Below are 15965 nucleotides of genomic sequence, written 5' to 3'. Positions count from 1 at the left end.
TGGTGGCGGTTGGCAAACAACGTAATGGCGCCTTACCGCCACCTACTGGAGAGGAGTGTGAACCGAATGTGCCGATCTCAAAGCAGAAAATAATAAAAAATAAACACAAAAAACTCACACCCTATCAAATAATAAATATAATATTAATATAAATCAAATATGGTCTAATAGCTATAGTTTTATAACTATATATTATTATTTTATAACTAAAACTACAAAGTGCACTACTTGAATCAGATGCAATCACAACCTTTATTGATCCATCTTTCTCCACCCATTTTCATTTGATGCAACCCTAATAATAGTTTTCCCAATTTTGCTTAAATTTGTATTTAAGCCGTTTGTCGTTTGTTGTTCACTGCTGGGTCTTGGTGGTTCAGTTTGGTTACACTGTTGGCCACAAAATAGAAACTTAAAAAAAATCAAGAAGCTTCCATAGATGTCACTTCTTGATTTGTTTTTCAGCTGCCTCTTCAATGACCAGTTTGACAAGTACAGGACAATTAAGAAACAGAGACTGGGCAAATATGGCATCCAATTGCGACCTGGTCTGTTGGCCCAGAACAACATTAAGGACCACAGCAGATTTACCAAAAATCCAAACAACCTGGTCTTCATGGTTTGGGGAAATATTCTCTTGAACAAAGAGACAAAGATGGACCTTTTTGGAAGATTCAATACAATTTTATTTATACAACGCCAATACATGATCCACGTCATCTCAAGGCACTTTTTAAAGTCAAATTGAATCAGATTATACAGATTGGATCAGATCCTCCAGGTTGGTGAGAAAGTTTCCTCTCTAAGGAAACCCAGCAGGTTGCATCAAGTCTCTCCAAGCAGCATTCACTCCTCCTGAAAGAGCGTAGAGCCACAGTGGACAGTCGTCTGCATTGTTGATGGCTTTGCAGCAATCCCTGTGATGTGTGTCATGTGCTGTATATTAAATAATTTTAGTTTATTATACCTTTATTATAATGATGTATTCAATAATTTTTTAATCTTGATATTGTCTGTTTTTCTTGGTATTGTACTGTTTTGTTCTGTTGAGCGTGGCTCTGCCTCCAGAGGGACTAGAGATGGAAATTAGCACTGCCTATATTCTCCCACATTTACCTTCTGTTCATTAATATACATTGTATCTTTATAAATAAATACAAAATGTTGTGTCTGGTTTAATATTAATCCATCATTTAAGGAAGAGAACATACTACTGAGTGGATCTCAGTGCTGCGTTTGATACAGTTGATCACAATATTCTCCTACAAAGACTTGAGCATACTGTAGGGATTAAGGGGAAAGCATTAGGCTGGTTTAAATCTTATCTGTCGGACAGATTCCAATTTGTTCATGTTAATAATAAATCTTCCTCAAACTCTAGGGTCCCCTGTGGAGTACCACAGGGTTCAGTCCTTGGACCAATTCTCTTTACTATATATATGCTTCCGATAGGCAAAATTATCAGACAGCATGGGATTAATTTCCGCTGTTATGCTGATGACACTCAGCTATATTTATCCATAAATCCTGATGAATCCAATCAATTACTTCGACTGCAGTCATGTCTTGATGACATCAAAAGCTGGATGACTTTAAATTTCCTGCATCTAAATTCTGACAAGACAGAAGTTGTAATCTTTGGGCCAGAGTCTTCAAAAAATAAACTTCTTAACCAATCACTTAATCTGGGTGGCATTAACCTGGCCTCTGGTAATAAAGTAAAAAATCTTGGTGTTATTTTTGACCAAGACATGTCATTTAAATCCCATATTAAACAGGTTTCCAGAGTTTCCTTTTTTCACCTCCGGAATATCGTCAAAATTAGAAACATTCTGTCCAGGAGTGATGCTGAAAAACTAGTCCATGCATTTGTTACTTCAAGGCTGGACTATTGTAATTCTTTACTATCAGGAAGTCCACAAAATGCAGTTCAAAGCCTTCAGCTGATTCAAAATGCTGCGGCAAGAGTTCTGATGAAAATCAACAAGAGGGATCATATTTCTCCTGTTTTAGCTTCCCTTCATTGGCTTCCTGTTAAATCAAGAATAGAATTTAAAATTCTTCTTCTAACGTATAAATCCCTTAATAATCAAACTCCATCATATATCAGAGCTCTGATTACCCCGTATGTTCCTAACAGAGCACTTCCCTCTCAGACTGCAGGTCTGCTGGTGGTTCCTAGAGTCTCTAAAAGTAGAATGGGAGGCAGATCCTTTAGCCATCAGGCTCCTCTCCTGTGGAACCAACTCCCAGTTTTGGTCCGTGAGGCAGACACCCCGTCTACTTTTAAGACTAGGCTTAAAACTTTTCTTTTTGACAAAAATTATAACTAGTGGCTCATGTTACTCTCAGCTACCTTTATAGTTTTACTGCTATAGGCTTAGGCTACTGGAGTATATCAGGATCTAATTTTCTCACTCTATTGAGTTCTACTGTTCTTCAATTATGCATTATGTGTTGTCATTTCTGCTTTAACTTTTTGCTCTCTCTCTTTTATCTTCATAGTAGGTACACCTGGTCTGGCGTTCTGTTAACTGTGACATCATCCAGAGAAGACGGCTCACCCGCTACTACCATCTAATGTAGAACAGATTACTAGATCAATGTGTGCTTCTGTGCTTTTTTGTCTCTCTTGTTGTGTCTCTGTTCTGTCTTCTGTAACCCCAGTCGGTCGAGGCAGATGACCGTTCATACTGAGCCCGGTTCTGCCGGAGGTTTTTCCTTCCCGCTAATGGGTGGTTTTCCTCTCCACTGTCGCTTCATGCTTGCTCAGTATGAGGGATTGCAGCAAAGCCATGTACAATGCAGACGACTCTCCCTGTGGCTCTACGGTTCCCCAGGAGTGAATGCTGCTTGGAGAGACTTTGATGCAATCAACTGGTTTCCTTATATAGGACATTTTTGACCAATCTGTATAATCTGACCCAATCTGTATAATATGATTGAACTTGATTTTGTAAAGTGCCTTGAGATGACATGTTACATGATTTGGCGCTATATAAATAAAATTGAATTGAATTGAACTACTGACAGTTAAACACGGTGGGAGTGTGATGGTCTGCGACTGCCTTGATGCTTCAGTACCTGGAGGACTTGTTAGATGGATCCAGGAGAGAATATCCTCTGCTCATCTGCTAACGGCATGAAGCACACTTGTCTTATGCAGCAGGATAATTATCTGAAGGACACCAGCAAATTACAGCTCTGAATTATTAAGGTTTTGGAGTGTCCTAGTCAAAGTCTGGACTTAATATCTGACTGATATGCTGTGGCTGAACCTGAAACATGCAGCTCAAGCTGGTAAACTCTCCAAAATGGCTTAATTAAAGCAATTTTGCAAAGAAGAGTGGATCAAACCTCGTCCTCCATGATGTAAGACTCCCTGTGAGGGTTCAAAAACACCATTATTGGCTTCTATTACTTAATAAATGAAACCATTTGAAAAGGGCTCTATGTAGGTACTGAGCTCATCTTTTTCTGATATGAAAAATTGTTTGAAAATCAGAAATATTCAAGTTGGACAAAAAGAAAGATGGAATGTGTAAAAAAATTAATAAAAAAAAACACAGGATTATATTAACACTTAGGTCACTATTACTGATCATGTTGCTAATTTTTATGTGATTTTCCTAGAGCTTTCAGGATCAGAAGGCTAACAAAAACAAATTAAAATTCCCAAATCATAGTAAGGGGTGTTAAAAGCTCCACCGTTTCTCCTTAACTCTGATAAATCATGTTAGAACGTCCTTTTTAGAGATGTGCCATTGTTCTGATGAAAATCAACCAGAAGGATCATATTTCTCCAATTTTAGCTTCCCTTCATTGGCTTCCTGTTAAATCAAGAATAGAATTTAAAATGCTTCTTCTAACGTATAAAGCCCTTAATAATCAAGCTCCATCATATATCAGAGCTCTGATTACCCCGTATGTTCCTAACAGAGCACTTCGCTCTCAGACTGCAGGTCTGCTGGTGGTTCCTAGAGTCTCTAAAAGTAGAATGGGAGGCAGATCCTTTAGCTATCAGGCTCCTCTCCTGTGGAACCAACTCCCAGTTTTGGTCCGTGAGGCAGACACCCCGTCTACTTTTAAGTTTGGGCCTAAAACTTTCCTTTTTGACAAAGCTTATAGTTAGAGTGGTTTAGGTTAATCTGAGCTATCTCTGTTGTTATGCTGCTATTCACAACTTTTAACTTTTTGTTCTCTCTCTTTTTTCTACACCTGGTTTGGCGTTCTGTTAGCTGTGACATCATTCAGGGGAGATCATCCGCTATTACCATGTCATACCAATCGTATTTATTAAGCACTTTAAACACCAACAGGACCAAAGTCCTTTCTTTTGTTATATGGTAATATAAGGAGTATGTAAAATAAGATAACATGAGATAATCCTCTATTTATCCCACAATGGGAAAATTTGTAGAATTAAAGCAACAGGCAAATGCACACAAAACAAATAAAATGACATGAGGATTGAAAGATGTAATATCATAAGAGGTGAATTGAAAAAAAAAAACCCCACTCTGAACAGAATAATTTAACTCCGAGCAATATTTACAAAGCCATACAAATATGAAATATGATCGCTTTCCCAGAATGCACCGCGGCGTAACTTTTTAAGATTTTTTTTTTAGGCTTTTTTTTTTACATATTAAAAATATTGTTTTAAAAATGTTTTCAATAAAATATGGTGTTGTGTATAAATAGATTTGTATGTTAAAGTTAAAGAACTTAAATTATAATTTATTTAACACAAAATATTACCTCTCACATTAAACTATAAATACATTATTCATACAATTATTTCATTTTATGATCAATATAAGTAATAACTTATTATCATCTAGACTACTAATGACAGGAGGTGGAATCCAGACGAGCTGTGCGTGTGGTGACGTCACGAGTCACGTTGTGCGCGCTCCCGTTTTCCTATAGTCCGTATGGAGTTGACGAAAATTAATTACGAAAACACCAACATCGAACATTATGTATAATATTTTATTTGCTACCGACTGATTACAGAATAACCTAATACATATATTTGAATATAAGATATTCAAAAATCATTTTCTTTAACAGTAAATCAGGGGAGAGCGCGAACGCAGTCCCCCACTACCAGAAATTATGCAGTCGAGATTCCCACATTTGGGGAATTCGCATAGGTCAGCACAGCCCAGAGTGCAATGGCTGAGCCTCACCATGGGTGAACCACCTTCTTGATCATGGTATCTCCCCTGCCAGGTAAGTATGAGTTGTTCACCTCACGCTCTGCCATGTCTTTCACACACACACCTTCATGGGTCATGGTGCCGTCACTCTGTCAGCTGACATAACCACAGCCTGGAAGCTGCTATTCTACATCTATTAAACCATCTCTGACTATCTGTGCGCTACTTTGTAGCACACAATTTAATCTAATTTAATCACTTAGGATAGATCTAACGTTTTATAAACGTTGTCTGGTTACCCACAATTCAATGCTGCATAACCAAAGCTACAGCTGTTAGCCTTCTAAACACGTTTCTTCTATTTTTAACCGCCAACAAAAACAGCAAGAACTCAACATAAAGTTAATATGCAGAACATTAATCAATTTCTTATTCACAAGTATTTTTAAACACATCAGATAGAACTGTTACATCTCCCAGGTAGATGTTTGTGTTTGTGCTAATTCTTTGTCCTGTGCTAGGCTCCACCTTCTCCAGGATGTGGGTGTGGTTTCCAGAGTCCAGTGCAATCAGCAATCACCTGTGTCCTATTTAAAGGCTGTGATCCTGCACCTCAGTGCCTCTTGGCCACTTGCCTGCCGTACCACCTCTTGCAGATGCTTGCCAGTGCAAAGGCCTGCCTTTGTCATGTTTTTTAATGTACACTTGGTCAGACTGGGTTGGTAGGGGAGAGCTGCCTTTTGGTTTAACCCCAGTTTTCTCTTGTTTAAGTGATTGTTAGGTTTAGGTTAGTTTGTAGGTTTGTACTATTTTACTTTCATTGTTGTTAGGTAAGTTCTTTTTATTTTCTGATTAGGGTTGTTTTGTTTGTTATGTTGGCCTGGGCTCTCTCTGAAGTTTTAACCGTCTGAATTGTAAATAATGTAAAATTAGAAGTAAATAAATGTTTAAAAGATAACTTTGCCTCCTCAGTCCACTTCCTCATTTTATGTCTGTCCCATATAACCCCTAGACTAAGCCAAGGGACGTAACATAAAGTGGGGGCTCGTCCGGGAGTTATTAATCCTGTCTGTATATTTTGAAGTGGATTGTTGGAGTTCTTAGGTGTATGTGGCAAAGAGTGTTGGTATGGCAACTCGTATTTTCAATTTGCGTGCTTTTGTAGATAATCCTTCTTGGGAGGAGTTGGAAAGGTGCAGAAAACAAGACCTATTTTCTATAGCAGCTCATTTTGAGATGAATGTAACTAAACAAATGGTTAAAAAAGAGCTGAAATTTGTTGTTTCAAACAAGCTTGTGGAAGAAGGATTGCTTCCTGTTTCTGAGACACCTTTTTTGGAAGTTCCTCTTGATAGGTCTCCTAATGAGAGATTGATGCCTGCTGTGTCAGAGGAAGGAAAGAGGCCTGCTGGTGTGGAACAGCCAAAGGTTGGAAGCGTGAGTACTGATGCCTCACCTTCTGTTGCTGCCTCACCTTCTTCTCCATCAAAGCAAGAGGCATTAATTAAGGTACGTCTGGCAAGACTGCAATTAGAGGCTCAGGATAAACTCCAAGCTCGTCAGGCAGAGTTTGAACTTCGTAAGTTGGAGTTGCAAGCAGAGACCGAACGAGTTTTGAAGCTGAAAAAGCTGGAGTTGGAGCTTCAGATTGAAAGGGAAGTAAGATTGCGCCAGTTGGAATTACAGGCTCAATCTTCCATAGGTTCCACACACCCTCAAACCAGTACTTCTCAATCCAGCTCTGTAAATTCATCGGCTGCTGAGGAAATAACTTGTTCTTCTGTACCCCCAGGTTCTTTCGATGTGAGCAAAAACATTGTGTTAGTACCTCCATTTCGTGAATCAGAAGTTGATACATATTTCAATGTTTTTGAACGTGTCGCTGCTTCATTAAATTGGCCGAGAGAGGTTTGGCCTCTGCTTCTGCAGTGTAAATTGGTTGGCAAAGCACAAGAAGTTTGTTCTGCTTTGTCTCTGGAAGAAAGTTTAAAATATGATGTAGTGAAGTCTGCTATCCTTGCTGCTTATGAACTTGTTCCAGAAGCGTACAGACAACGTTTTCGTAATCATAAAAGGACAGCAAATCAGACTTTTGTTGAGTTTGCTCGCGAAAAAGCAACGCTTTTTGACAAATGGCTTTCGGCAAGTAAAGTTCTTGAATACAGTTCTTTACGTGAATTAATGTTGCTGGAAGAATTTAAAAATGGTCTTCAAGAGCGCATTGTTGTGTATCTAAATGAACAGAAGGTTTCAACTTTAAAGGAAGCAGCTGTGGTTGCAGATGAATTTGTGTTGACCCATAAAACTGTTTTTGTGCCGAAACGTGAAGTTCCCACCAGAGAATCTTTCCCAAGAAAAGATCCTCCAAGCCCACGAAAAACTTCAGTTTCAAGGACTGAAAGGGAATGCTTCTATTGCCACAAACTTGGTCATGTTGTTGTGGAGTGTCCCTCTTTAAAACGTAAGAATCAGTCAGCTGCAGTGAAACCATCAAAAGGGGTAGGTTTGATTAAAACCATTGATGCCAAGAAAGGGAATGCTGTTGAGGAGCTTGATCCTTGCTTCACACCATTCATTCTGGACGGTGTTGTATCCTTGACTGGAAAGGTGGAAGATGAAAAGCCCATTAAAATGCTAAGAGATACAGGAGGGTCAAGATCTGTGATCTTAGCTGATGTGTTGCCAGTGGGTGACCATTCCTCATGTAATGGGAATATTTTGATGCAAGGAGTTGAAATGGGTTATGTTGTAGCTCCGTTGCATTTTGTGCACATTAAGTCAAAGTTGGTTAGTGGTGTTTTCCCGGTGGCAGTTCGCCCTTCACTTCCAATTAAAGGAGTTCAGTTTATTATGGGAAATGACATGGCTGGTGGAAAAGTGCACCCTGTTTTGGAAGTAATTGAAAGTCCAAAGTCTAACAGTAAGAATGATGACCTGGCGACGTGTTTGCCATCTGTGTTTCCTGCCTGTGTTCTCACAAGGGCTCAAAAACGAAGTGGAGCTGCCGAGACTGATCTGGAGGATTCTCTGTTGGCTCAGGCTCTGGCTGAGGATGGTTTGCCAAACTCGATGGAACATCAAGAAGTCTCCAAAGATTCTTCTGAGAGCAAATTAAAGGACTTTTATTTTCCTCAGTGGAACTTGCCAGTCACACGTGAGAATCTCATTGCTGCTCAGAAATCAGATCCTTCTCTGAACAAATGTTTTGTTTTCTCTAAAACAGGAAATGAGAAGGTTTCCTATTTTCTTGAGGATGGTGTTCTAATGCGCAAGTGGATTGCACATCCAACAGTATCCTTGGAGCAAGGAACTTGTTCTGATAATGAGTGGAGCGCTACTTATCAGATTGTGGTGCCTGTTGGATATCGACATGAGGTATTGTCCCTTGCACATGAACATCCTTTGGCTGGTCATTTAGGAGTTACGAAAACCTACAACAAAATACTTACCCATTTCTTTTGGCCTGGGTTGAAGGCTGATGTAGTAGAGTTTTGTCGTACTTGTAAAATTTGTCAGGTTGCAGGGAAACCAAACCAGACTGTTCCAGTTGCCCCTCTTCATCCTATACCAATACTTGGTGAGCCTTTTGAGCATGTCATCGTGGACTGTGTTGGTCCATTGCCCAAGACAAAGAATGGTAACCAGTTTTTATTGACTATTATGTGTACTGCAACACGTTTCCCAGAAGCAATTCCTCTTAGAAGAATAACTACACCTCTGGTGATCAGAGCATTGACAAAGTTTTTCACTACGTTTGGTTTACCAAAAGTAGTTCAAACAGATCAAGGAACCAACTTTATGTCCAAACTTTTCAAGCAGGTCATGCAGACTCTTGGGATTAAACAGGTTGTTTCAAGTGCTTACCATCCGGAGTCACAAGGGGCATTAGAACGCTGGCACCAGACATTCAAGGCCATGTTGCAAAAATATTGCTTGGATACTGGAAAGGATTGGGATGAAGGAGTACCCCTGATGTTGTTTGCTATTCGGGAAGCTAAGCAAGAATCTCTTGGGTTCAGTCCAACTGAACTGGTGTTTGGTCATTCTGTAAGAGGACCTTTAAAGCTCCTTAAAGAACAGTTCAGGTCCACAGATAATCCAGTTCAACCTAATGTTCTGGATTATGTTTCACAGTTCCGAGAACGCCTCCATAAGGCCCGGTCGGCAGCAGCAGAGTCCCTCTCCTCTGCTCAGGAGAAGATGAAATGTTGGTATGATAAGAAAGCTGTCCCTCGATCTTTTAATCCAGGTGACGAGGTTTTGCTTCTTTTACCAACTTTCAGTTCGGCATTATCTGCCCGATTTTGTGGACCATATCTGGTGGACAAGAAAGTGAATGAGACTGACTATGTGGTTAAAACCCCAGACCGGAGACGAAAAACACGCTTGTGTCATGTAAACATGCTTAAAACCTTTCATCCTCGGTCCGGATCTCTTTGCAGCCCTGTAGAAGAGCCAGCTGAATCTTCAATGCAAAAGAAGCCGCCTCCAGAGGTTCTCCTGTGCTCTTCAGGACTGAAGGAGGGTGCAGATGAAGATGGGCTTAAGCTTTGTGATGTCAGCTACCAGAGTGCCAGAATGCTCAATTCTGAGGTACTGTCCAAGTTGTCTACATATCTCTCTCACTTGACATGTGAACAGAGATTGGACATTGAGAGGCTTATATACGCTCATCCAAAACTTTTTGGTGACATTCCGTCACGTACCACAGTGATAGAGCATGACATAAATGTTGAGGATGCTGTGCCAATTAAGCAACATGCTTATTGTGTGAATCTGACTAAAAGAGGACTGATGAAAAAGGAGGTGAACTATCTGCTAAAGTATGGTTTGGCCATACCAAGTTGCAGTCCATGGAGTTCTCCATGTTTGGTCATACCGAAGTCAGATGGCACGCCACGATTTTGTACAGACTTCCGTAAAGTTAATGCAGTTACAGTACCTGATTCCTTCCCACTGCCCCGTATTGAAGACTGTGTTGACAGTGTTGGATCGGCTGCATATGTGTCTAAGTTGGATCTTCTTAAAGGTTATTGGCAAGTACCTTTAACCAGCAAAGCCTCCGAAATCTCAGCTTTTGTTACACCCGACAACTTTTTACAATATACCGTGATGGCCTTTGGGATGAGAAATGCTCCTGCAACTTTTCAGAGATTGATGTCAACTGTGCTATCGGACGTGGAAAACTGTAAGGTTTATCTTGATGATGTGGTTGTCTTTTCTTCCACGTGGTCTGAGCATGTTGCCACTCTAGCCACTGTGTTTAAGCGTCTGGCTGATGCTTCCTTGACACTCAACTTGGCTAAATGTGAATTTGGCAAGGCTACCGTGATGTACCTTGGAAAAGAAGTTGGACAAGGCCAGGTTCGTCCCATCAGTGCAAAGGTAAATGCAATCCTTGCTTTTCCAGTGCCAGAAACGCGCCGAGAGCTACGCCGATTCTTGGGTATGGTTGGTTACTATCGGTGTTTTTGCAAGAACTTTTCTGAAGTGGTAGCACCACTGACCTCCTTGTGTAGTCCAAAGCTACCATTCCTTTGGAGTACTGAATGTCAACATGCTTTTGACTGTGCAAAAGCTCTCTTGTCAAATGCTCCTGTTCTTGCTGCTCCAGATTTTTCCAAGCCTTTCAAGCTTGAAGTGGATGCTAGTGAGATTGGAGCTGGAGCTGTTCTCCTTCAAGATGATGCCCAAGGAGTACCTCATCCTGTTTGTTTCTTCTGTAAGAAGTTCAACCCCCATCAAAGGCGCTACTCAACTATCGAGAAAGAAACTCTGGCAATGCTCCTGGCTCTTCAACACTTTGAAGTGTACGTGGGTTCCACTTCAAAACCGGTAGAGATTTTTACGGACCACAACCCACTTGTGTTTCTTTCACGTATGTATAACAGCAATCAACGACTCATGAGGTGGGCATTAATTTCACAAAGCTACAACATAGAAATCAAGCACAAGAAAGGATGTGACAACATCGTGGCAGACACTCTTTCCAGAGTGTGACTGTGTGCATGGTTTAACAAACAATTATGTTTGTTCTTATGGGTGGGGGTGTTACATCTCCCAGGTAGATGTTTGTGTTTGTGCTAATTCTTTGTCCTGTGCTAGGCTCCACCTTCTCCAGGATGTGGGTGTGGTTTCCAGAGTCCAGTGCAATCAGCAATCACCTGTGTCCTATTTAAAGGCTGTGATCCTGCACCTCAGTGCCTCTTGGCCACTTGCCTGCCGTACCACCTCTTGCAGATGCTTGCCAGTGCAAAGGCCTGCCTTTGTCATGTTTTTTAATGTACACTTGGTCAGACTGGGTTGGTAGGGGAGAGCTGCCTTTTGGTTTAACCCCAGTTTTCTCTTGTTTAAGTGATTGTTAGGTTTAGGTTAGTTTGTAGGTTTGTACTATTTTACTTTCATTGTTGTTAGGTAAGTTCTTTTTATTTTCTGATTAGGGTTGTTTTGTTTGTTATGTTGGCCTGGGCTCTCTCTGAAGTTTTAACCGTCTGAATTGTAAATAATGTAAAATTAGAAGTAAATAAATGTTTAAAAGATAACTTTGCCTCCTCAGTCCACTTCCTCATTTTATGTCTGTCCCATATAACCCCTAGACTAAGCCAAGGGACGTAACAGAACAGAAACGTTAATATGCTGGTTTTTCTGTTAGCACAACCGCTTCCTGTTGCTTAGTTCAGAGAAACAGGTCTGGTGCTGCCACCTAGTGGTGTGGCTGTGAAATAGCATTTATCTGAGAGGAAGACACTATGTGGCAAATTAAAGGAAGAAAATCCAGCTTCAGCCTGCTTAAACCCAGATTCTGCAGAAGCAGCCAGAACATGGACCGCGGAACGCATTTCAAATTGGTCGGGCCCATCAGTCCGGCGCGCATGCGCGAAAAACCCAGATGAAAGTGAACTACCCATTTATTTAACTTTTTTTTTTCTGACGTTCCAGCACACACGCCCCGTATTTATTTCCACTTACAATCATTATATTACAGCTAACACAATATTTACAGAATAAAAATACTTTAAAAAGAAAAGTCAAACTCACCCCTGCTCTAAATATTCCCGAAAAAGTGTCTCCGTCTGTAATTATGCTGGATGAAGTCCTATCCTCAAAGCATCCACTATGGTCAAAAGATCCCTGTGTGTTGGCGCACATCAAGCTATTTAGTCTTTTCTGGGTCATTGTTGATCTCAGATAGGTCTTGATACGACGGAGTATCTTGCAGTCACTTGCAGTGGACACAGCCTTAAAGCTAACTAAGCAAACGAAGTAGCGGTCATTTTGTTTACATCACATGACACAATCAGCCAATAGGGTAGTTCACGCGTGACGTCAGCGCTACATCCGGGTCCGGCGTGTAGACACAAACAGCATAGACATATATAACCCTAATACTGTGCTGTAAAATAATTTGATCATCAATACGAACTGAATACTTATTGCGGAGATCAGCACCGCCCCACCGCGAGTCATTGTATTAGAACGGGAGAAAATGAAAAATGATTATGAAAACAAAAATACAAAGTACAGTAGGACAAATTGTGACTCGTGTATTTCACTGCTCTTCTGACTGAGCCGCTGCATCCTGACTCCGCTCTGTGGCATTTTTTTCTTCTAAAGCCCGCGGAGCAGGTGAGTTTTTTTCGGCAGAAGAACATAGTTATCGGTAGTTGTTGTTCTTCTGGGCAAAAAGAATCTTATAAACCGACATGCTGGTGAAGATTCTCATTTTTGGAAATAAACCGACATGCCACCATCAATTATGTTTGAGAACTGGAACGGCTCATCAACGCAAATCCGTGAAGCAGCGAGAACGTGAAAGGTGAACCGCGAAATAGCGAGGGTTCACTGAAGAGTTCATTTGCAAAAACAGATAACTCCGTTTTTAGCCAAATAAACAAAAATGTAAGTGTGTGTGTGTGAGGGGGGGGGGGGTCCTTTTAATGAAGGTGTATTTTTGACATGCCATTATGTTGTTATGTCGCTCTTACTTGATCAAATTCATCAGGTAGGTTAGTTTGAATATATATATATATATATATATATATATATATATATATATATATATATATATATATATATATATATATATATATGCTGTTTATTCACTAATGTCTAACAAAGCTCTGATGCCTTCACGGAGCAGATGCGGTTTTGGAGAGACTAAGTCACAAAGACTTGGACGTGTAGACCTGTATCTCTCTGCCTAATTTTACAAAAATCACATTCTAATCAAAAATATAAACGATATCTTTTCATCTTACTTGTGAAAAGTTATTCCTCGAGCCCTGACGTAAATAGTCCCTCGATTTAAACAAAAATGAGCCGCACAGTGCTGAGGCATCATTAGTGTGTTCAGCTTAAATCAGCAGGATTGGGTAGCAAGTCGACCGCCCCAAGATGGCGGCCGTAATTCCTGCGCAGCGACAGTCAATGCGGGGTCTACTCTTATATTATGTCTATGACAAACAGTACTGTTCTCGTCTACTACGTGACAAAACGGGTGATTTAGAGCGTACTTTTACTTCGTTTATTTTTGTAATCTAAGCAATGCCTACGACTTGTTTTGCTCCCGGTTGCACAGAGAAGCATTCCAAATCGTTGGATGTACGTTTCTGTCGTTTACCGAATGAGGAAGAAAGATATTTTCAATGAAAAGAGCGCAGGCAGACACTCCCAATTGACTGTGGGAGCCATCATACTACGACAGAATTTGCAGTCTACACTTCATCTCCGGTAAATACAACTTAATTCTGCTCTAGTCATTGTTCTACTTAAATAGCGGCGGAGGGGAGGTAGCGATCGCTACACAGGCCGGAGAAGCGGCTGCTGCTGCTGCTGTAGCAGCCGCTTCTGCGGCTGTCTGGAGCAGTTTCTCTGTTTGCGTCCGCCATTGTGTTCGCCTTTTGCCTACCAGTCGCGCATGCGCAAAAAAAACGGATGAAAACAATAGCAGTGAACTACCCTATACACTTTTAGATGGGATGATTTATCGCTTTCTCATTGGAGAATGATGCTGCTGCCATAGACTATTGTGCATAAAAAAAAAATAGCTATTGAATAATTTAATTTTATTGATATATTATTTTACATGTTTGATCATCAAAAGTAGGTAGGGTCGCGGCCCTACCGGCCCTACCGGTTCCGCGGTCCTTGAGCCAGAACATTTCTCTACTCAAATTATGATGAACGGAAAATAACTTGTCGATTTTATTACCATTACAACAGTTCATTGTTTGACTTCATATTTTGCCAGTTAAAGAAAGAAGCAAAAAACCTTAGTTAGCATTGGAAAGATGAAGATGCTTGTTGTGAACAAAGAATAACTCCTTAAATGTGCATTTTACTGTCTAGCTACCAGTAATTAGGTTCTTCTCAGACCAGCATTGTTGCCTAGAAGCCAGAGGATCGTTAGACCCAGATCCCCGTTCCCTGAAGTCACCGAGCAGAAGACGTCTCACAATCTTCACTTGTTACCGCTCCAGTCTTTGTCCGTTTGAATCCAAGGTACCTCGTATCTGACGATTTAAAGTCCACATTTTATATTTTACATAAATGTAAAAAACTCACCTAAAGAAAGAGAATAAAACATATTTTTCTTTAATGTTCTGACAAATTGTATGTATCAACACAACAAAGAAGTTGCATTCACATTCTACAAAACACAGGAGCAAACCTAGAACAACAGTGATATTAGTGTCACTAATAGTCATTTAGCATTTTAATTTAGTTTCTCCTTCCACACAGATATCCCACATAATGTACCCCTAGTCTGCCTCAAGTAAATGTAGTAATAAAACTTCAATAAACATTATTTACCAGCAGGAGAACACAAGTATATTTAGTTTGAGCTGGGGGTTCATAATCTGAATCTAAACTGACCTAAACTTGGATCAGAACCATTATAAATTAAACAAGGATCTTCAAAAATATCTGATTAAATTATCCAATAAAACTATCAATAAAACATAAGAAGTTTACCTCTAGATGTCATATGCTCAAATTCCTGAGGCAGAACTATAAATCACACATTAAATTGACTATTACATCTAAGCAAAGATATTTTAACTATAATAAAGTGATGTAAGACTACTATCAAGAGTCACTATGACATTATCATTTATCAGGTTTAGGGGGGTGCACCGTTCCTGGAGGTACTGCAATACCAGGTCGATGCGTGGAGTGGACGGAGCAAGCCCCTATTCCATCTCCCTGTTCCAAAAATCAATTTAATATATGGTCCCCGGGTAGGGGACGTATCAGATATTAAACTGATAAGAACAGATACTACACTTGATCTTAGCCAAAAGGCCGAGAAGCGATACCAGAGAAACGGTGGAGGAGACAACCTGATTCTCACAGACTACGGTTTCACTCCTGGTTCGGGAATATTTAACACTTACAAACCCATAAAACAAAATTGTGGAAACATAAAATGGCGATTAAAGCTACTCTTGTTGTTCTGCCGTGTTAAATAACGATAAACGATCCAAATTAAACTACAAACGTCAATGAAAAAACAAGCCGAGCTGTTTATTTCTGGTCACGTGTCACGCTCTCCTCCAATAGGACACCTAAAGGCTAAAACAACGTTTAAAAATTTACTTTCCATACATAAACGTTTAAATGTGAACTTAACTATTATATATGTGTGTAAAATTAAATATGTTTGCGTTTGATCGGTTTGAATAAATCTGTACGGCTGAAATTCATGAAACCTTTGACGGTATTGATTCTGCACAGAAAGTCTGCAGCGGTCTCTAGTGGCGACTCTGTGTTACTGCACTTACTGCATGTTCTACACAC

At 40.2% G+C, this 15965-nt stretch overlaps 2 non-coding genes across 2 annotated transcripts; both read right to left on the bottom strand.

The window, feature by feature from the left end:
- Window positions 1-5081: 5081 nt before the first annotated feature.
- LOC118560529 lies at window positions 5082-5246 on the bottom strand. The gene has a single exon (XR_004929419.1). It is a non-coding gene; the product is annotated as a U1 spliceosomal RNA (small nuclear RNA).
- A 10045-nt stretch (window positions 5247-15291) lies between these two features.
- On the bottom strand, window positions 15292-15482 carry LOC118560530. Its single transcript, XR_004929420.1, has one exon. It is a non-coding gene; the product is annotated as a U2 spliceosomal RNA (small nuclear RNA).
- Window positions 15483-15965: the final 483 nt, after the last annotated feature.

The sequence above is a fragment of the Fundulus heteroclitus genome, unplaced genomic scaffold, assembly GCF_011125445.2.
Source record: "Fundulus heteroclitus isolate FHET01 unplaced genomic scaffold, MU-UCD_Fhet_4.1 scaffold_44, whole genome shotgun sequence".
Taxonomy (NCBI): Eukaryota; Metazoa; Chordata; class Actinopteri; order Cyprinodontiformes; family Fundulidae; genus Fundulus; species Fundulus heteroclitus.
Note: the sequence above shows the minus strand (reverse complement) of the source record. Positions and strands in the feature narration are given on the sequence as shown.